The sequence below is a fragment of the Macaca mulatta genome, chromosome 11 (genome assembly GCF_049350105.2).
Source record: "Macaca mulatta isolate MMU2019108-1 chromosome 11, T2T-MMU8v2.0, whole genome shotgun sequence".
Lineage (NCBI taxonomy): Eukaryota > Metazoa > Chordata > Mammalia > Primates > Cercopithecidae > Macaca > Macaca mulatta.
The window spans coordinates 59497108-59515933 of record NC_133416.1 but is presented as its reverse complement, the minus strand read 5'-3'; the positions used below and the strand labels follow the sequence as shown (position 1 = coordinate 59515933).

Sequence of the window (18826 nt, the reverse complement as noted above, 5' to 3'; positions counted from 1 at the left end):
TTCTTGCCTCTTCTGCAGCTGACCAATCCTAGCCCCCTCCCCATGCAGTGTTTCCCCAGTCACCCCCCAGAAACTCTGCCACTTCCTGTCCACTTCCACAGTCTGATTCCACTTGTTCGCCCTCAGACCCCTCAGGCCTGGACCATAGCCCAGCTCCCCGCGGATGGCCTCTTTCTCCCCGACCCACCCTGCGTACTCCCAGCAGCCAGAACTCCATCCCAAACTCACTGCTCTCACCTGCTCCTGCCTGGCTCAAGTCACTTCCCCGCACATGTGTGTGCTTCTTATGCCAAATGCAGGCTCCCTCCATCACCTCCTTCCCCAGGTACTCCTCAGCCCTGTCTAACCCCTCCACGCAGCGCTCATCCTCCCAATCATGGACTCCACCCCAAGAAGACAAGTCTACCCTCTGAGGCAGCCCAGAGCCACTCTCTCCTACATACCCCTTGTGGACACATAGCTCATCCCACATCCCTCCTCCCATTTGCCTTTGCTCAGGGCCCTCCTCTGCTCCCCATAGCTACCACCCTCATGCCCACGCCCTCCACCCCACCCCCCTACCCCATCACATAGTGTTTGGAACCCTGAGAATCTCTGGTTCTGTCTCTGCGGATCTGGGCCAAGGATGTCAATGGGTGTGTCTGGACCTGGATCAAGCTGGAAGTTCCATGAGGACAGGAAGTATCTCCTCCTGGCTCTGACCTTCCACTGAGTCCCAGGATGGAGCTCCAAGATATGCCAGGCCTGGGATGTGCTGGATGAATGCAGGCAGCTGGTGCAGCCGGAGGTAGAGACATCCAGTCCCATTAGCTGTCAGTCATCAGGCCGGTGTCTGCCAGCCCCTCCCTGCTGCTGCATCCCACAGCCTCTTTCCCTGCAAGGAGAAGCTAAGGCCCTGTGCATCCTCACTTCAGGCCCAAAGGGCTGTAGCCCCACAGGAGGCTGCTGGCTGCTTCTGAGTGCTCAGGCTGCTACTCTGTTTGAGGTTTGCTAGCAGACACCTGGCGGGCCTCCTCCAAGTCTCTTGCCTGCTGCCTCCTTTCTCCCAGCTCTTTGGGCCCTGACAGCATGGTGACAATCACAATAGGCCAACTTTCAACTTAAGGGACATCATTCACCCACAGGAAATGTTAAATCCCAGGGGCTGAAACATCAGGAAATGGAAATTTGAGCCCCAATTCTGCCAAGACTGCCAGGTCTCGGCGAGTCCTTGGACAGAAAGTGGCTTCTGTGCTTTGCATGTCAGTCTGGGGTCTGTGAGATGAGTGGGTAGAGTCCTTACCAGGTCTGCTGTCTCCCGTGGTTCTGAGATGCCACAGTGAGTCTATGCTTGGGGAAAACAGCTTAATGCTCCCATGGATCTGGGCTGAGCAAACTAAAATGCCAAATCTGATACCCAAAAAATAATGGCACCATGGATTGAAAAGTCTAACAGCCAGAACCTGGGAGATAGGAATAACTTTTTTTGATACATTTTCGTGCTTTGTGCGCAAATACCATTCAACAGATTCAGCTGGCCAGAGGTGCCTTTTGCTTATGGGGAGGTAAGCCTCTGCCCCAGCCCTCCTTGCAGCCAACAGCAAAAACCCATAGCAAGCTCTTCTGGCTCAAAGGATGCTAGGGCTCCTGTAGCTCTCTCCTGATCAAAGAACTATTCCCCACAGAATGCAAAGGGTATAGTCCAAAGGTGACTAGGGATTAACAGAAAGAAAAAATTCTGAAGACGTCAAGTGACCTGAAATCGAGAGATCGAGGAAAAGCCAGAAGTTCAAGAGGCCCAAACAATAAAGTGGGCCATGGGAGTGATCCCAGATCTCTGTCCTGGACTCCCTCCTCCTTAGAAACATCACAAACCAAGCTAACACCAGCATCAGAGAAAATTAGACCTGCAGTCTGTATTCAGTTCTTATGTAAATATTAATGATATCCTTGCCCACAAACACACAAAACTTCCAGAGGATTCGAAGAATGGAAAATAATCCTTTCAAAGAAACAGATACACTTGGGATTTGTCATCTTTTCCTTTCTCCTGAAACCACTAATACTCCTCCACCAATTCTCAACCCACTCTGCTTCAACCCATCCTCACAAACACCTATGCCCAAGAGAGTTCCTTCCCCCAGCCCGTGTTTCTAACTGTTCCCTGCTTCAATCTTTGGGATCTCAGAAAAATAGAATTTTGTGTTACTACTCACCTTAGACAAGCATAGTTAGGAACACAAATTAACCACATTATCAAGAAAATTACCAAGTGTGTTCTGTGTAGACACGGACATGACCATGTGGGAATTCATGTCCCCTTGTCTGGGTTATTCACACCCCTGCCTCTCTCTGGGAACATAAGCATTAGGAGGTGACTGTACTAAGTGCTTTGCTCATTGAAGATTAGAGCAACAACATGGGCACTAAGCGCCACTCTCCTTGGGTGTAGGGATGGGCCAGGCAGAACAAGCAATGGGATAGGCTTAGTTCACACAGCCTCAGGCCTCCTTCCTGCTTCCCCCAATCCCCAACCTGTGTATGCCTGGAAATCCCTGCTCATTTCCTATTTGTTCAAAAACCGGGGGCTCCCTCATATTGGCAGGAGAGCAGCCAGGGAGTGGAGTGAGGCGGGGAAGCACAGCACTCATAGGATAAGCTTATGCATTAAAAATGAAGAAAATACCCAAGACACTCAGATAAATAGCCACCCTCCACCACCAACAAAAAGGAAACACAGACCCTTCCCCATTCGACAGTCCCATGCCCCAGGGCAGTGAATGTCCCCCTGAGACCCCCAAAGTGTCGTCAGAGTCACTCTGGCGACCCTTTTAACCTGGCTTTACCGCTGCTCGGTGGGATCCCCACTGTGATGGGCAGGCCGCTGCAAGACCCTTTGGTCCGGGAGACAGAGACAAGGGGAGCACCCCCCTACTAAGATAGACCTCGGTCAGCCCAGGTCAAGTCCCTGCCTGGCCATTGTGGTCCCTGAAACAGAGTCTGAAGGCATCAGAACTGCGTGGCCGAGGAGAACCGTTCTAAGGCTCTTCTCTGTTAAGGCGCCCGTGCAGTGCTGGCCCTCTGGGTGCGACAGACTCGGGATTGGAAGGCGAGTCACAGTCCAGGCCAGCAGGACTTCCCTAGCCTCGTGGTTCGCAGGTCACTGGGGTGGGAACAGTTTACAGCCTAACAAGGGACCTGCAGGTCCTCCCTGCCGGTCCCCACTTTGGTCCTGTCTCCCGTTGAGGCCACCATTGTCCCCCACCTCCCCACTCACGAGAATCAGGGGCCGCCCTACCCCCACCCTCCTACCCCCACCCTCGCTTTCCTCGCGGTCGCCCCGTGCCCTGCCCTGCCCGCCTACCCACCTCACGTCCGGCCACCAGGTACCCTGGGCGCATCTCCAGATGCACGGCGCGGCGACCCTCTGCTGGAACCCCGGGATCAGATCCTCAAGGGCCTTGCGTCCTTGGCTCATGCGGGGTTCCCGCCTTGGCGCCTCTGGCCCCGGACCGGTTCCCGAGTCATCTGCCGTCCGCCAGGATCCCGCCGCCCGCGCCTCCCTCAAATGCGCCCGCCCTCCACACCTGGGCCCTGGCCGCCCCGCTTCGCCACTGCCCGAGAGCTCCCCGCGTCCCGCCCGTAACCTCCAATCCCACCCAGTGGTGAGGGGCCTGGAGGGACAGGAGGGCGAGCTGGACGCGACCCGCCCGCCGTTTTGGGGTAGTGGGCAGGGTGTTTGGGGGTTGTTGGCTGCTCAGGGCTGCCCCGTGACACGCCCATAGCCCTTTGGCCAGGGTCGGCGCCCTCCTCTCCGAAGTCTAGGTGCCTAGTGCATCCTGGCGCAGAGGTTTCTTAAAGACCCTAGGGGGTTGCCCGTCGGCAGTGAGTGGGATGTGGGGAGTGAACCCACGGGTAGTCAAAAGGCCAGACCCTGCTCCCCCAGACTCCGCCCCTAGGCCAGGGTGCCACACCATTGCCTTAGCGGGTCCGGAGCTGGTATCGGAAGGTCTGGCAGTGTGCGTGCGCACCTTGGAGAAGAAAAGGAATAAAATAAAATAAAAATTTAAAGACTTTTCCATGTCATGAGATCAGATATGCATTCTTGTGGCAAAAATTTTTCCTACCCAGTCAGGCTTTAAACAAACAAAAAAAAAAAACTTTAAAAAAAAAAGTTCCAAATAAAATAAGGTGGGAGCAATAGTTCTTCCTGTACAAGTGAAAGAAAATTGACCCTCAGAAACCCCTGTCTCCATTTATCACATACAGGTGAGACAGCCCTAGGTAGGACTTCTAGGGAACTGTCAGTTCAAGAGTAGGCCAGACACAGAGTTCACCAATCAATTGCCTCTGACCAGGTTGGAAGGGCAAATGCCTTCCAACCACGGGTCTGAGCTTTGATCCTGGGTTCCTATACAAGAAGCTTGTATTAACCGCCCCACAACACGATCTGTCCAAGATCCTTGGAGAGCAGAGGGTATGGGGAGATGTTTCTACAGATGCTTCTAGGAGGTCCTATGTGTCACCTTCCATCTCGTCTCCAAAGTGTCAGACAGCTGGTGAAGGAGCATCAGGCAGAACTCCTCCAGGAGCATCTGATGAGCCAGAATTTTTAGCCTGAGGAGCAATTAGGGAAATGCTGTGGAAACATTTATGAGCAGCGGCATTCCCCAGACCTGAGTTGGAATTCTGGACTAGCTGGGTAACTTAGTAAAGCTACTTCTTTGAGCTTTAATTTATTTATATGTAAAATGAGGATAATATTCTCGTTGCTGTGAGAAATTAATGAAATACATATATAATGTGTCAGATACTTAGCAGGTGTTTAACAAATACAGGCTCCCTTCCTCACCCCTTTTGTACCTTTGCCCACAACCTGCCCTGGTGTGTGTGTGGCCCAGACTGTGGCTCTGACCTTTTAGCATAGACAAAGGAGAAATGCAAAGGGGCTAGACCGATCCAGTGAGAATCGGAGGGACAGTTACTTCCACGGCCAGAATTATTTGACCCTCCTCTTCCCTCTACCAACATAAACCTGTGGTTCTCAAGCTTTAGTTCTTCTAGGAATCACCTGGAAGTTTGTTAAAATACAGATTCCTGGGTTCATCTCTAGAACTTTTGATTGAGAGTTCCAGATGGAGCCCACGATCTGCACGTTTAGCAACTACCCCACGGGGATTCTGATGCAGGTGGTGGTCCTTGGACCACATTGTGAGATGCACCAAGACAGTCAGGGCTTTGAGTGGGTTGGAAAGACAATGAAGGAGGCAGGCATTAATTTGGCACCTAAGAAAAAGTCTTTTGTCATTGATATTTAATCGAGCACACCAAAAGAAAGAAGGAGCCATACAGGAATCATGCAAATACAGTGAACTTCCAGGCAACCAACAGTATAAACCCAGCTGATTAGCCTCCGTCAGTCTTTCAATCTGGACATATGAATAGTTGGGGAACTCTGGGAATATACAATCTCTCAGAGCCAGTGAGAAGCCCAGCTCCACACCCCCACCGCCCCTCCATGCTGAGGCAGCATCTGGAGCCCCTCTCATCCGAGGGCAAAGCACAGAGGTGTTTCCACACACTCTAACTGGCTCCTTTCCAAGAGGATCTGGCACACTCAGGACTTAACAAACATCTGTTAGCCGAAGTTAATTGCGGAAGACAACGACTGAACAATTTATATCAAAAAAAACCTTTCTATTTCTTTCCTGGACCACAGGGAGGGGGAGAAGAAATGGAAGTGAAAATAACGTCAAACCCAGGGTTTACACCCAAAGAGTAAATCGCTAACTCCAATAAGAAGGAAACAGGAGAGTTAGTTGTGGGTTCTCTGTAAGGAGAAATTACTGAACTGACATTTGGGCATGCAGGAGAAAAGATTTCCACTCCCCAACCTACACTGCCCCCATCAGAACATGTCAGTCCACAGTCCCACCCCCTCTACGCAAACCACACAGATCGGGCACTGGAGCAGGCCCCCACCACAGAGGGGGAACACAGTGCACCACTGCTGATGGCCACACCCTCTGAGCGAAGGGAGGCAGCAGAGTCCAGGTCCCCGCAGACCACACCACCCTGGGAACGGCTCACACCTGCGGACAGAGACACAGGTCAGAATTCTCTTCCATCTCAGACACGTTATGACCCAGAATCCTTTAGAACCAATGATTAATTCTCTTCCTTCTCTAAGGGACCAGCAACATGAGTCTTTTTAAACTATGGGCAAACCTGAACCCATTGCCATCTGCTTCTTCAGGAGTGTGGTTTGCAAATTGCACTCCAAACTCTACTTGGACCAGGCTGATGTTGAGAGGTGTTCACACAATCTTTGAGCAAAAACTGATAGATCACAGTAGAGGAGTCATCTAGAAATATGATTGCTAGAGAGGTGAGGGGAACGGAAGGATGGGAATCAGACACCTGGCCCAGGGGCTGTGTGTACATTGGATTACTAGATAGAGATTTACACGTTGCCTGCAGAGACCCACATGATCAGAATATAAACCTAACATTTTTTTCTTACTAGAACATGATACCACTTGAGTAGTATTCTGTGTGTAACAAAAAGGCTTAAGCTACTTTTGCAGAACCAAATAGGGGTTCAGAATTTGCCCCATTCATTAACTCAGACTTCATGGATATTCCAGATGGATCCATGTATGGTCAAATATTTGAGGTCATCAGTTTGTCTGGATCCCAGAGACATCAGCTCAGGAGTCCCTTGTCTATCACTCCATAGACAGAGGCTTGGTCATCAGTTAGATGCAATCTAATACTAAGATTACTGACACCTCAGAGAGCCATGCCCACACATACCCAACTTACAGATATTGACTGAGCCCACGCCTTCACACAGCCTGCAGGGAGAGGAGAGAGTGTACAGTTAGTGCTGAGTTCCTCTGCTTTTGCACCAAACCTATTCTCCTCCATGCTGAAGGAGGGGAGGGGCCCTAAGAGGCAGGGGTAGGCTACCCACCTGCTGCAGACAGCATCAGTGTTGGTCCTGCTTGCTGGGATCCCCAAAGGACAGGAGTATATTAGGTTTCAGGATCCAAAAGGCCAGTTTATGCCATGTTTGGCTTTTGGCCATAGAATTTGGTGAACTGAGAAGTAGAGATGAGGGGGGCATCCTCCTGGTCCCTTGGCTGGAAATGCCAGCAAAGCCAAAGTGGTGAAGGAAGCTGCTGCTACCTAGTTAGATGTCTCTGAGCAGGAAAAAGCTTGCCTATTACACAAACAGATTCATTTTTATCCCAGGATATTAAATGATACCCCAGATATCTACCTGATTTCATTCAATGCAGAGGGAGGCTGAAGAAGAGTATGGTGTGGTTAAGAGCCTGGACTCTCAAGCCAGGCTACCTGGACTTAGATCTGGCTGTGCCACTTACTAACTGGGTGACCTTGGGCAGGTCGCTTAACCTTTCTGTGCCTCAATTTCCCCGGCATAAAATGGGGATGATAATACTCGTCTGAAAGGATTATTGTAAAGTCTGATTGAGTTCCACATGGAAAGTGCCTAAAATGCAGACTGGCACATAGTAAGGAAATCCAATATGTTTCCTACCAACATTATAAACATCTCATTTCTGTAATCCCAGTACCTTGGGAGATGGAGGCAGGTGGATCATTTGAGCCCAGGAATTCGAGACTAGCCTGGCCAACATGGAGAAACACTGCTTCTACTAAAAATACAAAAATTAGCCGGGCATGGTGGCAGGTACTTGTAGTCTCAGCTACTTGGGAGGCTGAGGCAGGAGAATCACTCGAATCCGGGAGGAGGAGGCTGCAGTGAGCCAAGATTGCACCACTGCACTCCAGCGTGGGCGACAGAGTGAGACTCTGTCTCAAGAAATATGTCTGTATCATTTATGATGAGACATTTATGCCACTGCAGTGAGCTTTTTATAAACACTCCCTCCTCCCTCACACCTCTGCACTTTCTGTTCTGTCTCCCTTTTTGTAGCTTCCCACTTCAAACCTTTTTCCCCAGGAAAGCTCTACCCTGCCTCATTCTGCCCAGCTCAAAACACTTCTTCACTCATCTTTTGAGTGAGGATGTATGCATCTGGCTCAGTTTCCTGCCACTCAGTCTGGCATTGCCGCAGCCTTAGGACTGTGACCTTTCAAGGAACCCACAGTGCCCGTGGTGGTGCCTGTCGAACCACAATGCTGGCGACAGCTATCTCTGAGTTGAGTGGCTCTGGATGCTTTTGTTTTCTTATTTTCTGTGTTAGCAGCAATGAGCATTACTTCATGTAATTAAATTAAGTGTTTTAAATGCCAAGAGGAGGCAGTCTCTTAAAAGGTCCATGGCCACAGTACACATAGCACAATATGCTAAATCAACTTTAAAATCACAATCATTGGGGATGTGTGCTAATAATTCTGATATATTAATCCGTTCATTATTAGTATCATAATGAAAATCAGTGCAAGTGCCAGCTGCTCACTGAATGCTAGTGAGTGGGTTGGGGCCTTAAGTGTCCGAATGCAGAGAGATCTCCTGTGACTTCACCCAGAGCCCCGAGGAAGCTGACAGAAAAGTGTGTGTGCTTGAGTCAAGCATGGAGCGAGTCCAGCAGCGTGGCCAGGCTGCCCTCAGTGCCGCTTCACGGAAGGTTTCTAAAGCCGACCAGGCCTATGAGTTCCCTCTCCATGGGGGCAGCCTGGCCTGACCATCATCTCTTGACAATCACCTCCTCCCACTGGGGCTTGCTATGTTCCATTAACACTCACTTAATCCTGCAACAGCCTTATGAGGTGGATTTTGTGATTATCTCTGTTTTACAGCTGAAGACACTGAGGTATAAAGAGGTCACATACTAATAAGTGGTGGAACTGGGATTTGAACCCAGAGTGAGCTCATGGCCTGTACTCTCCACCTCTATACTCTACTACCCAGTCTATCCTCCCCACCCTGAAGGGACCCAGTTAGAAGCTCTAATGATGTGGCCGTCCCAAGTCCAGAGGCCCACGCAACCATCCCAGGTGTAAATACACATCACTCTGCCCTACACTGGCTTCATCTGCCCTCAATTCTTGGCTCAAATTAGCACAGCTTCTCCTCAGCTGTTGAGAAGGCAGCCTCCTTCTCCAACAGCTTCCCTGGGCCACTAACCCCAGGCCCTGGAGGACTGATGTATGTCTGTCTTGTCTTCCTTTGCAAGGACAGAACTTGTGCTGCTCATTTCTATTCTCTGGTCCTGAACACCAGGCTATCTAGGCTGATAGGATTCTTTTCACATCCCAAATCAAATGGCCTTCAACTAATTTTCTAAATGATTCCAGCTTTAAGAACCCACGGAAGCTGATTACAGAAACGTCCTTTCAGCCAAGAGGGTAAAGTAGTGGCCTTGGAATGAGCTTCAGGTTCCAGCCCGAGGGGCCGTGCAGGAGGGAGAAGAGCATCGGTGGCCAGCCCGGAGACCGGTACATTTTAGCTGAGCCATTAACTGGCTGTGCTCTTAGGCAAGCCCCTTCACCTCTCTGGTGTCAGTTTCCCTATCTGCAAAGTGGGGACATGGTTGGAGTCCATGATTTCTAGAGTCTTTCTCAGTTTGAACATTCTCTTCCTGGAGGATTTCAGTCCAGCTCTGAGTAGGGACGTGAAGGGACCCTGGAGCCCCCGTCCTCACTGGATCCCCTCGCCCTCCAGCAGTTTGCAATAAGTGGTGATCTCCACGTCCAGGCCCAGCTTGGAGTTCATCACCTCCTGGTACTCCTTGAGCAGGCAGGCCATGTCCCGCTTGGCCTTCTGCAGGGTGCCCTCCAGCTCGGCCAGCTTGCAGCGGGCATTGCTGAGGGCTGCCTCACCCTGCTGCTCAGAGTGGGCCACCGTGGCCTCCAGCTTGCAGCGCTGTGGGGATGGACAGAAGGGAAGGAGTTTGAAAAGGGTGCAGGTTGTGGGGACTCTGGTGGGTCTCAAGTGGCCTTGGTCATCCTATTTTATCTCCATTCAAAATGGTTAACTTTTGAACTTAATACTATTTAAAAGAAATACATCAATGGAAAATTAACTAGGCAGGGACATGGCCCATTTGTATGTTTTTTCCTTCATTTTTGTACACTGTATCATAAAACTGACTTGAGTTTGGCAGGTGAGCCATTAGAGGGAGGAAATGTTAGCACTGAAATAGGAATGATCATTATTAGTGATATTACCTTATACTTGTATATACCATCGTTCATTTACAAGGTACTTTCATAGATGTTATCTTATTTGACCTTCAAAGTTAATCTGCAAGGTTGCCACAACAGGTATTATTATTCCCATTATACAAATGAAAAAATTAAGACTCCAAAAGGCTGTGACTTGCCCTAAGCTATGCAATTAATTAGCGCCAAGCTCAGGTATTCAAAGGCCACTGTGCAGGGTCTCACTCTTTGGCCTGCTGAGATCATCTTGCTGAAAGAAGCTCCCATGTGCAACAACTACCAACACGCTAACTGCAGCCCCTCCCTTCACCCCACTTAAGAAAGCATATCAGAATCAAATGAACAAAAGCATTATTATTACAGGGACAACTTCGAATCTTCTCTAATTTCACATCTAAAAAGTAAACCATTTGCATATTTCACTACTCAGCTCTTAACCACAACAAATTACTAGTGATACATCCTGCACAGTGATGAAGAACAGCAGCTTAGAAGGGAGAAGACAGAGACGGAGCCAGCCATGTGTGGGAGCTCAGTGTTATGCTGGAGGTAGTATTACAAATCACTGGTGAAAGGATGGATTACATAACCTATTTTCTTACAATATGTAGAAAAGTTAATTTAGAACCCTACTCACTGTGTATACAAAAAAAATAAAATAAAATAAAGTTCAGATGGATCACAGACCTAAATGCCAGAGGTAAAACTATAAAACTAATATGGGGGAGAAATTTAAGAGACTACCTCTATTATCTCAAAACCTTCTAAGTCTAAACCATTAAAGGAAGAACTTAAAATGGATTTGGGCACATCCGGTTTAAAGATTTGGGTTCAACAAAGGACAAACAGACAAGTGATAGACTGAGGGAAAGTTAATTGCAACATGTGTACTGACAAAGGCTTACAATCCAGATAGAATGGACAAAGGAATACTGCAAATCACCAAGAAAAAAGAAGGGAGCCACAATAGAAAAATGGGCAGATATATGAGTAGACAGTTCTTAGAAGGGGAATACAAATAACTAGTAAGTGATAGAAAGATTTCCTATCACTGGTTAACCAAAGAAATGAAAATTAGAATAACAATTAGGTGCCAGTTTACACCTATCAGATCCACAAGAATTTGGAAGTTTGGTAATGGCAGGTGTTAGAACAGGAGCCCTTGCATGCTGATGATAGTAGTGTACTCTGGCACAGTTCAAATACACGTCTCTCCAAAGATGACAGCAGTCCTTGAAGATAGGAGGGAAGCAGGAACCAGACAAGAAGCGGTAGGTGTATGGAGTGGGGTCTCGGCGTCCCCCAACCTGCTGCTTGGCGTTCTCCACCTCTGCCGTCAGCCTCTGGATCACGCGGTTCAGCTCGTTGAGCTCATCCTTGGTTCTGTGGAGGTTCTCACCCTGCTGGGTGACTGTGGCCTTCACCTCCTCGCACTGTGGGTTGAGAGGCAAACAGCAGAAACAATGGCTAGAGGCTGCTGTTCCCGACCCAATCAGCCAGGCTGCTGTTCCGCAGCTCTCCTGCCTTCTGGCCCTGCTCTACCCGGGACCTCAGTGGCAGCCCCTCTAGAGTGCAGGAGTGTGTTTCCCAGAGAAACTCGAGGCTCACAGCTATCCTCCTGTCTCAGTGGGGCAGTCCTGCCCTCCAGACTACCTTGGTTTGGTACCAGGTCTCGGCCTCCGCCCGGCTGCGACTGGCAATATCATCATACTGAGCCTTGATCTCGGCCACAACCAAGTCCATGCTGAGCTCCCGGCTGTTGTCCATCTTCACCACCACAGACATGTCAGAGATTTGTGATTGAAGGAGGTGGATTTCCTGTAGGAGACAGCAACCAGTGCCCTCAACTCCAAATCCCCTTCTGATCCTATCTCCTCAGGAAATTAAAAAAAAAAAAAAAAAAAAAAAAAAAAAGTCCCAACTCTGAAATTAGAAAACTACCAGCAAGTCAGGAAAATTTTAAAATTGTAGTTCTAAGAGTAGAAGGCTGGAATTGGGACTGTGGCCTCAAAGCAATGTAACGTGGAATTCTACTAATACAGGGATCAACAGGGCTGGATTTATGTGCATGCCGCCACCCTGGGCCACCCCGCCTTGGGGCCTGAATAATCCAGATCAGCTGTAGCTCTGTGCGCAAATCTAATCAGCCAGATCGTGGCCAGAGGTAGAGGCCTGGATTATCTGCTTGGGTTTTTACACTACCTGAATTAACAAATTAAGTGTCAGAGCTCCACTTCATGACGTGGGAATTAACCACATTCTTTCAAATCATCTTAAAGGAAGAGCATCACCCACTTCCACCCAAACAAGATAAAAATCCCCTCTGGTCACAGAAGGAAAAATATCCGAGCCTAGGAAAGTCAAGAATGTACAGTTTTCCCTAGAACCTAGGAACCTGGACAGGCCACACTCAAAGGAAATCCTCCCCTGCCACCTCTCTCACTTGCTCTTCCAGAGATGGGGAGAGATTTACCTCCTCGTAGAGGGACTGCAGGAAGACTGGCTCACGTTGGCCTCCAGGTCCACCTTGCGCAGACAGGCGCAGTCTATATCCTGGTGGAGACAGACACGAGAGGATAGGAAGTGACCTTTGTCCCCCTTGCTGTACCCCTGAGCCTCGGCACTCCTCATTGGGCCCTGAGACCACCTCCTGGCCCACCTCTCTGCCTCTGGCCTGCCCCTGCCCAGCCACCCTGCACTTACAAGTCTAACCTAGACTTCTCATCTTCACCTTCAAGGACCCCCTAGAAGGGACAGATCCTTTGTTATCTGCCAATGACATTACCTCCCATTGCATAAAAGAGACCACCTGTGGAAACGAAGTGGAAAGAGGTCTGACCCCTTCCAGAGCTGAGGACCTTGCCAAAGAAGGAAGCCTGATGCCACGGCCCAGAACGTCAGGCTGCTGCCTCCCAGCCAGACTGACCCACAGAGCACAAGCCTGTGACAATCACAGAGCCTCTCTGTAGATTGTCCTCAGAGCCCAGGTCAGGAAACACCCAGCACTCAAATAGCTGAGTCTCCTGCCTGGGACCAAGGCCAAGCCTTTATTGGCAGATCTGTCACCAGCCCCCTCTCCACTCTGTGATATTTACAAATAAGGAGGCTGGCAAGCAAGCAATTGCTTGTTAAAGAACATTCACATGCACTTTCACTCAGCAACATGAAACAAAAGGGAAATCATTCACAGTTTTATTTCTCTGGGCTTTTCCATCATCACCAATTGCGCTGAATGACGGCCACACTTTTAAATCATTAACAAGCTGAGAACCAACCCCTAGTCTGGGATAACAGGGGGACGCAATGCCCGCAAGAGAGCAACACAGAATTAAAATTGAACATTGCAGCCAATCCGGGAGTTAAAAAAAGCCAAGCAGAAGCGTGGTGAAGTTTTCTTTTTATGAAGCCGCCATTGGCACCGTCTGGGTTCCTGCATGGGCTCCACGATGGCTTCTGCGGCCAAACTAACCCACCTTCTTGTGCCAGGGGCTCCAGTGCCTTACCACCAACAATTGGGCTGATGGGAACCTGACAGGGCCCACAGCATCAGAGCATCCAGTGTCCAGGATTTAATTCTTCCCATGTGAGAACAGTCACTCACCTTCTTCAGCATCATGAACTCGTTCTCAGCTGTGGCCCTGAGGACCAGCTCTTCTTCATACCTGAGGAGAGACAAGCCAGGTGGAAAGGCCCCTGGGACTGAGGACCTGGCCAGGCCAGAGCCCAGGTGTGCCAAACTCCCTGGTTTTCTCCTTTCTCTGTGCCTTTGCAGAAGAGGCTTGGCCTCTCTGGACTTCTATTTCCTAGCCACAAAGAACCCATTGGAAGGACACTGGACTTGAAGTCCAGGTCCCTGGTATCTGGTCCCAGCTTAACTGAAGTTGCTGCAAAACCCGAGGCAAGTCATTTAATCTCTTTGTATCTTGGTCTAAATCACCAGAGGTGCAGTGAGGCACTCAGTAAACATTTGTGGAATTATTTAAAACAGACCGATGTTCCACAGAGCCTTTAAATTCTACACTGTACAAAACATAGAGCTCTATGAAGCCACCCGCATGAGGTTTAATTCCCTCTGCCCCAATATCCAAGGACTTGAATTCCTAGAAGCAACTTCTTGTTCAAGCCATTCCCCCACCCTCCTCCACCAGCCAGCCCTCTTTCTCTTACCTGTGAGACTACAGCCCCGGAGCAGCCCTGCCCCCACAAGGAAGACCAGAGTTCCCAGAGCATGGTTTTCATAACTTTTTTTTTTTTTTTTTTTTTTTTTTTTGAAATGGAGTTTCACTCTTGTTGCCCAGGCTGGAGTGCAATGGCGCAATCTCAGCTCACTGCAACCACTAACTCCCGGGTTCAAGCAATTCTCCTGCCTCAGCCTCCCAAGTAGCTGGGATTACAGGCGTCCACCACCACACCCAGCTAAATTTTTTTTGTATTATTAGTAGAGACAGGGTTTCATCACGTTGGCCGGGCTGGTCTTGAACTCCTGACCTCAGGTGATCCACCTACCTCGGCCTTCCAAAGTGCTGGGATTACAGGCGTGAGCCACTGCACCCGGCCTGTTCTCATAACTTTTGAATTACACGGTCATTTGGGGCTACAGTAAGCACTCAGCTCTATAATTACCAGCCTGCACTCCACCAGAGTGGGAGGCAGACTTTGATGCCTGCACACTGAGGACTGTGTCTACATTTGCTTCACCCCAAAGGAGGTGAGGACCCACTGCTGGGTCCAGCCAGATGGTAAAACCTGAACTTCCAAGAATCCCAAGGAGGGTTAGAATTACCAGGATTGATTGAGGTCAAAATCACCCTTCACTCTGTCTGTATCTACAAGGTAAGTACAGTGATCCAGTGAGTTTAGACTAGGTAATGGACAAGCCAAACAACTCAGGAAAACCCAGATTTATATTGGTATTTGAATTGTGGAGCCTTGCAGAACAAGAACCTGATGGTTTATCTGCAGAATAAATAAAGGAAGAGTCCAAGTTCATCAGATACTTGGAATGGCTTCAGCCAGTTCATTTTCAGATATCTCTCCAGAGCCTTTCACTTTTCTCCCGTCCTAGCTCTGACTGCTCCGGGCTCCTCCTCTCCAGCCCTGCTGGCCTTGCTCCTCCTGTTTCATTTGTTCCTGTCTCTTCATCTGCATCAGTCTGTGCCCTGCTGTGTGTTCCATCCCTCCCAGACTGGGAACTCTTCTCTATAAATATTTTCCCAGCCCCCAGCACAGGGCTGCAAGAGCTAGCAGCTGACATGAGACAAAGCAGATGGGTAAAGCAGAAGTGTCTGATAGCTCGTCAGGACAACCCTGGCCTTCAGCAATCTTGGCTTTTGGAGGAGTTACGTGGTCTCAGCTAAGACCGATTCCACTGCCTAGAACCATCCCAGCCCTGTCATGCTCACTTCTTCTTGCAGCCCTCCAGAGCCTCCTGTGTGCAGTTGAGCTCTGAGGCCAGCCTGCCGCTGTCAGCCTCCACGCACTCGGCCTCCCGCTGCAGAGTCGCAATGTAGCCCTGGAACAGGGGCTCCAGGTTGCTCTGGCAGCACTCGCGGTTCTAGTAGAACTGCAGCTTGGTCTCCAGCAATTTGTTCTGCTGCTCCAGGAAGCGCACCTGCCATTCAGGAAGGAGGAAAGAGACTAAGGGGGAAGCCTGAGGGTAGGGTTTGCCTGGTCCCCCAGAGCCCTTTCTGCCCTTGAAGATGGCCCCTGCCCTGCAGCAGCCTGTGACCTTCCCCAGGAGGCCAAATTATTGGCCAAGTCTGAAAGTGCAGGTCACAAGTAGTCCCCAAGTTACTTCCCCCACCCATCCCCCCTCCCAGAAAGAGCACACTATTTATAAACATTCATTTATTCTACACAGAATGAAATTAACATCTGATCCTGCAGAAATATTTCATACTATGCATAGTAGGCAAATAATGTTCCCCCCAAAAGGTGCCTGCACTGAAGGATCTGAAATATGAGAAGGACTCAACTCGCTATTACTGGCTTTGAAGATGGAGGAAGAGGGGGCCACAAGCCAAAGAATGTGGACAGCCTCTGGAAACTGAGAACAACCTCCAGCAGCCAGCCAGCAAGAGAACAGGGACCTCAATCCTGCAACCACAAGGACCTCAATTCTGCCAAAAACCTAAATGTCCCTGGAAAAAGATGCTTCCCTGGGGCCTCCAAAAAGAAATGCAGCCCTGCTGACACCTTAACATCAGCCTTTGAGGTAGTAAATTTGTGTTGTTTTAAGCTGATACGTTTATGGGCATTTGTACAACAGCAATTTTAAAATGTACACACCATGGCCCTTCCTTACTCTGATGCTGGGGCACTGAAGCCCAGGATGGGGGATCCCAGGCCAGGAATTAGGAGACCTCTCACTCTAACTCTGCTACCAACCAGACCACTTCGCCTCATTCTCACTGAATTTCATTGTAAAACAAGACAGGAGAAATACATTAGCAGTGATACACTGGAAGCTGCAGGCCCTATCAGGCCCACAGGTATGTTTTACTTGGCTTGCACACTGTTTTATAGAGACCTGATTAGTTGCCAACATTTAATAACTGAGTGGTTTCAAGTAAGAATCTGGATCTCTCTGACCCTCTTGACATACCAGAAGTTCTGGCAAGGCTAGGTAGGCCTGTGGCTGGAGTGAGCAGCAGCTACTGCCCCTCTAGGTGGGCACACCTCTCAAGTTTAGCATCATTCATGTGACCGCCCCCATTGAAGTTTGCAGTTACCAGACCTAAAGCAGGTGATTTCTTCTCCAACACCAACCTTTTGGGAGTACAAGCCTGGTACAAACCCTCAACTGTCTGACTGTCCATGCTTGTGGGACAAGGAACCAAAATTCTGATTATCCAAAAGGCATCTGCCTTGGGTTTTAACATGCAGACCCAGGTCATGGGACAGCCCTCTGGCAGGATTAAACCCACCATATCAATGCACTTTGTAGTCTGGAGCACAATGCAGTTTGGAACCTGCGGGAAGAAGGCTGAAGGGAAGAGGGTGGCCATCAGCAACACCAAGGGAGGGGAAAGCCGGCCTGGTGCAGTGGTATAAGTTCCTCTCTCCAGACCCAGAACTGACGCCTCTCACTAGAGACAGCAGCATTCATGGGTTATGCCCAAAAGGCCACATGCAGAGACCCCTTTGAGCCTGCATTCTCAGGGCACTCCCTGTGCTTTTGAGCAAATTAGGAAAAGATGCCTCCAGCCCCTTGCCAGGGCGCACGGTTCTGCCAGCAAAGCCTGGGCTGGATTCCAACCTCCCCTGCTCTTGCTAGATGTCCTTGTGCAATGAATAACCTGCCTAACTCTATGGTCAGCTTCTTTGTGCCGATGGAAGGGAAGAGTAATCTGGACAGCCAGCGGTATGTTAACAATGGACGCCCAGCACCTCTGTGTGCAGATATGCCCTTTTCTGATGTAGCATTGATCTGAGAGCAGAACTTCCAACCACCATCGCCCTGGTTTGTGCCTTCTTATGCAGTCCCAGGATGTAGATATGCACACCATTCAGCCCTGGAAGATGAGCTTCTCCTCCTTTAAACTTTGGTGGCTGCCCTCCCCCAAAGACTGTGAGCTCCTCGGGAGGGCATCATTAGGTTAAAGGAAACCAGAGCTATACACTCAACCAGGAGGACTCCGAAACTGCAGCATCAGAAAAGTGCAATTCAACAGCCTCTCTCCGGACCATGCTTTAAGTTTCTCACTCACTGCCTTTAATCTATCCATGTGCTTCAGGGTATAAAGTGCCTCGGACAGAAGTTTTAAGGGTTCACAGCCTTCCTATCACGTCCCCTCCAAGGAGGAGCAGGAAAGGATCCTCTCACCCCTCTGCATCCTGGCTCCTGCTCCATGCTAGGGATGGCAGCATCTTCTCTAAGGGGGAGGTGAGACATGCCTAAGCAGAGCTGCCTGCTCTGCCCACACCTTCCTACTGTGTGCCGGTGATATCAGGAAGATGGACGGCGCACACACATCATGCTTGCTGCTTGCCTGTGAGCGGCAGCAGCAAACCCTCCTGTTCTGTCTGGTAGTTTCAGATTCATTACTGCATTTGACTCACATGGCAACACTTGAAAGGCCCTGATTCAGCCATGTTCTCAAGGCCACATGCTAGTCAGTGACAGGAGAGTTTGAACCACCCCATCATCAGGTTCCAAGTCCCTTTCCCCTTCCTAAGCCACAGTCCCAGGAAACAACACACAGACCCACCTTGTCAATGAAGGCAGTAAACTTGTTGTTGAGACACTTGATCTGCTCCTTCTCCTCGTGCTTCACACACTGGGCACTGGGGTCGATCTCTAGGTTGAGGGGTATGAGGAGGCTCTCATTGATGGTGACAGATGTGATGTGGGGCGGGCTGAGCTTACAAAGGCCCCCTGCCGGGTAGCCAAACCTGCCTCTGCTGTGTAGGGCCCATCCACAACTCACCGTGATCCGGGGAGACCACACCGTACACAGGATCTGACTGCCAAAGCCTCCCAGGCGCCTGTAGCCTAGCCCCCCAGGACTGCCCCCATGATGGGCCGTGGCACTGACACAGCTGCGATCCCCAGGCTGGACACAATGGCAGAGCGGGAGCTAAAGTTCTTGACCCTGCAGCCAGAGCTGATGCGGTAGGATTGGCTCGCCATGCCTCTGCTCTGCGGGACAGTCCCCTGGTCTGAGGATTGAAGGATGACACGGTCTCA

General features: G+C 49.9%; 1 pseudogene; it reads right to left on the bottom strand.

Annotated features, from left to right (window-relative positions):
* Positions 1–5919: 5919 nt before the first annotated feature.
* On the bottom strand, positions 5920–18769 carry LOC100427990 (keratin, type II cuticular Hb5-like; annotated as a pseudogene).
* Between the last annotated feature and the right edge of the window lie 57 nt (positions 18770–18826).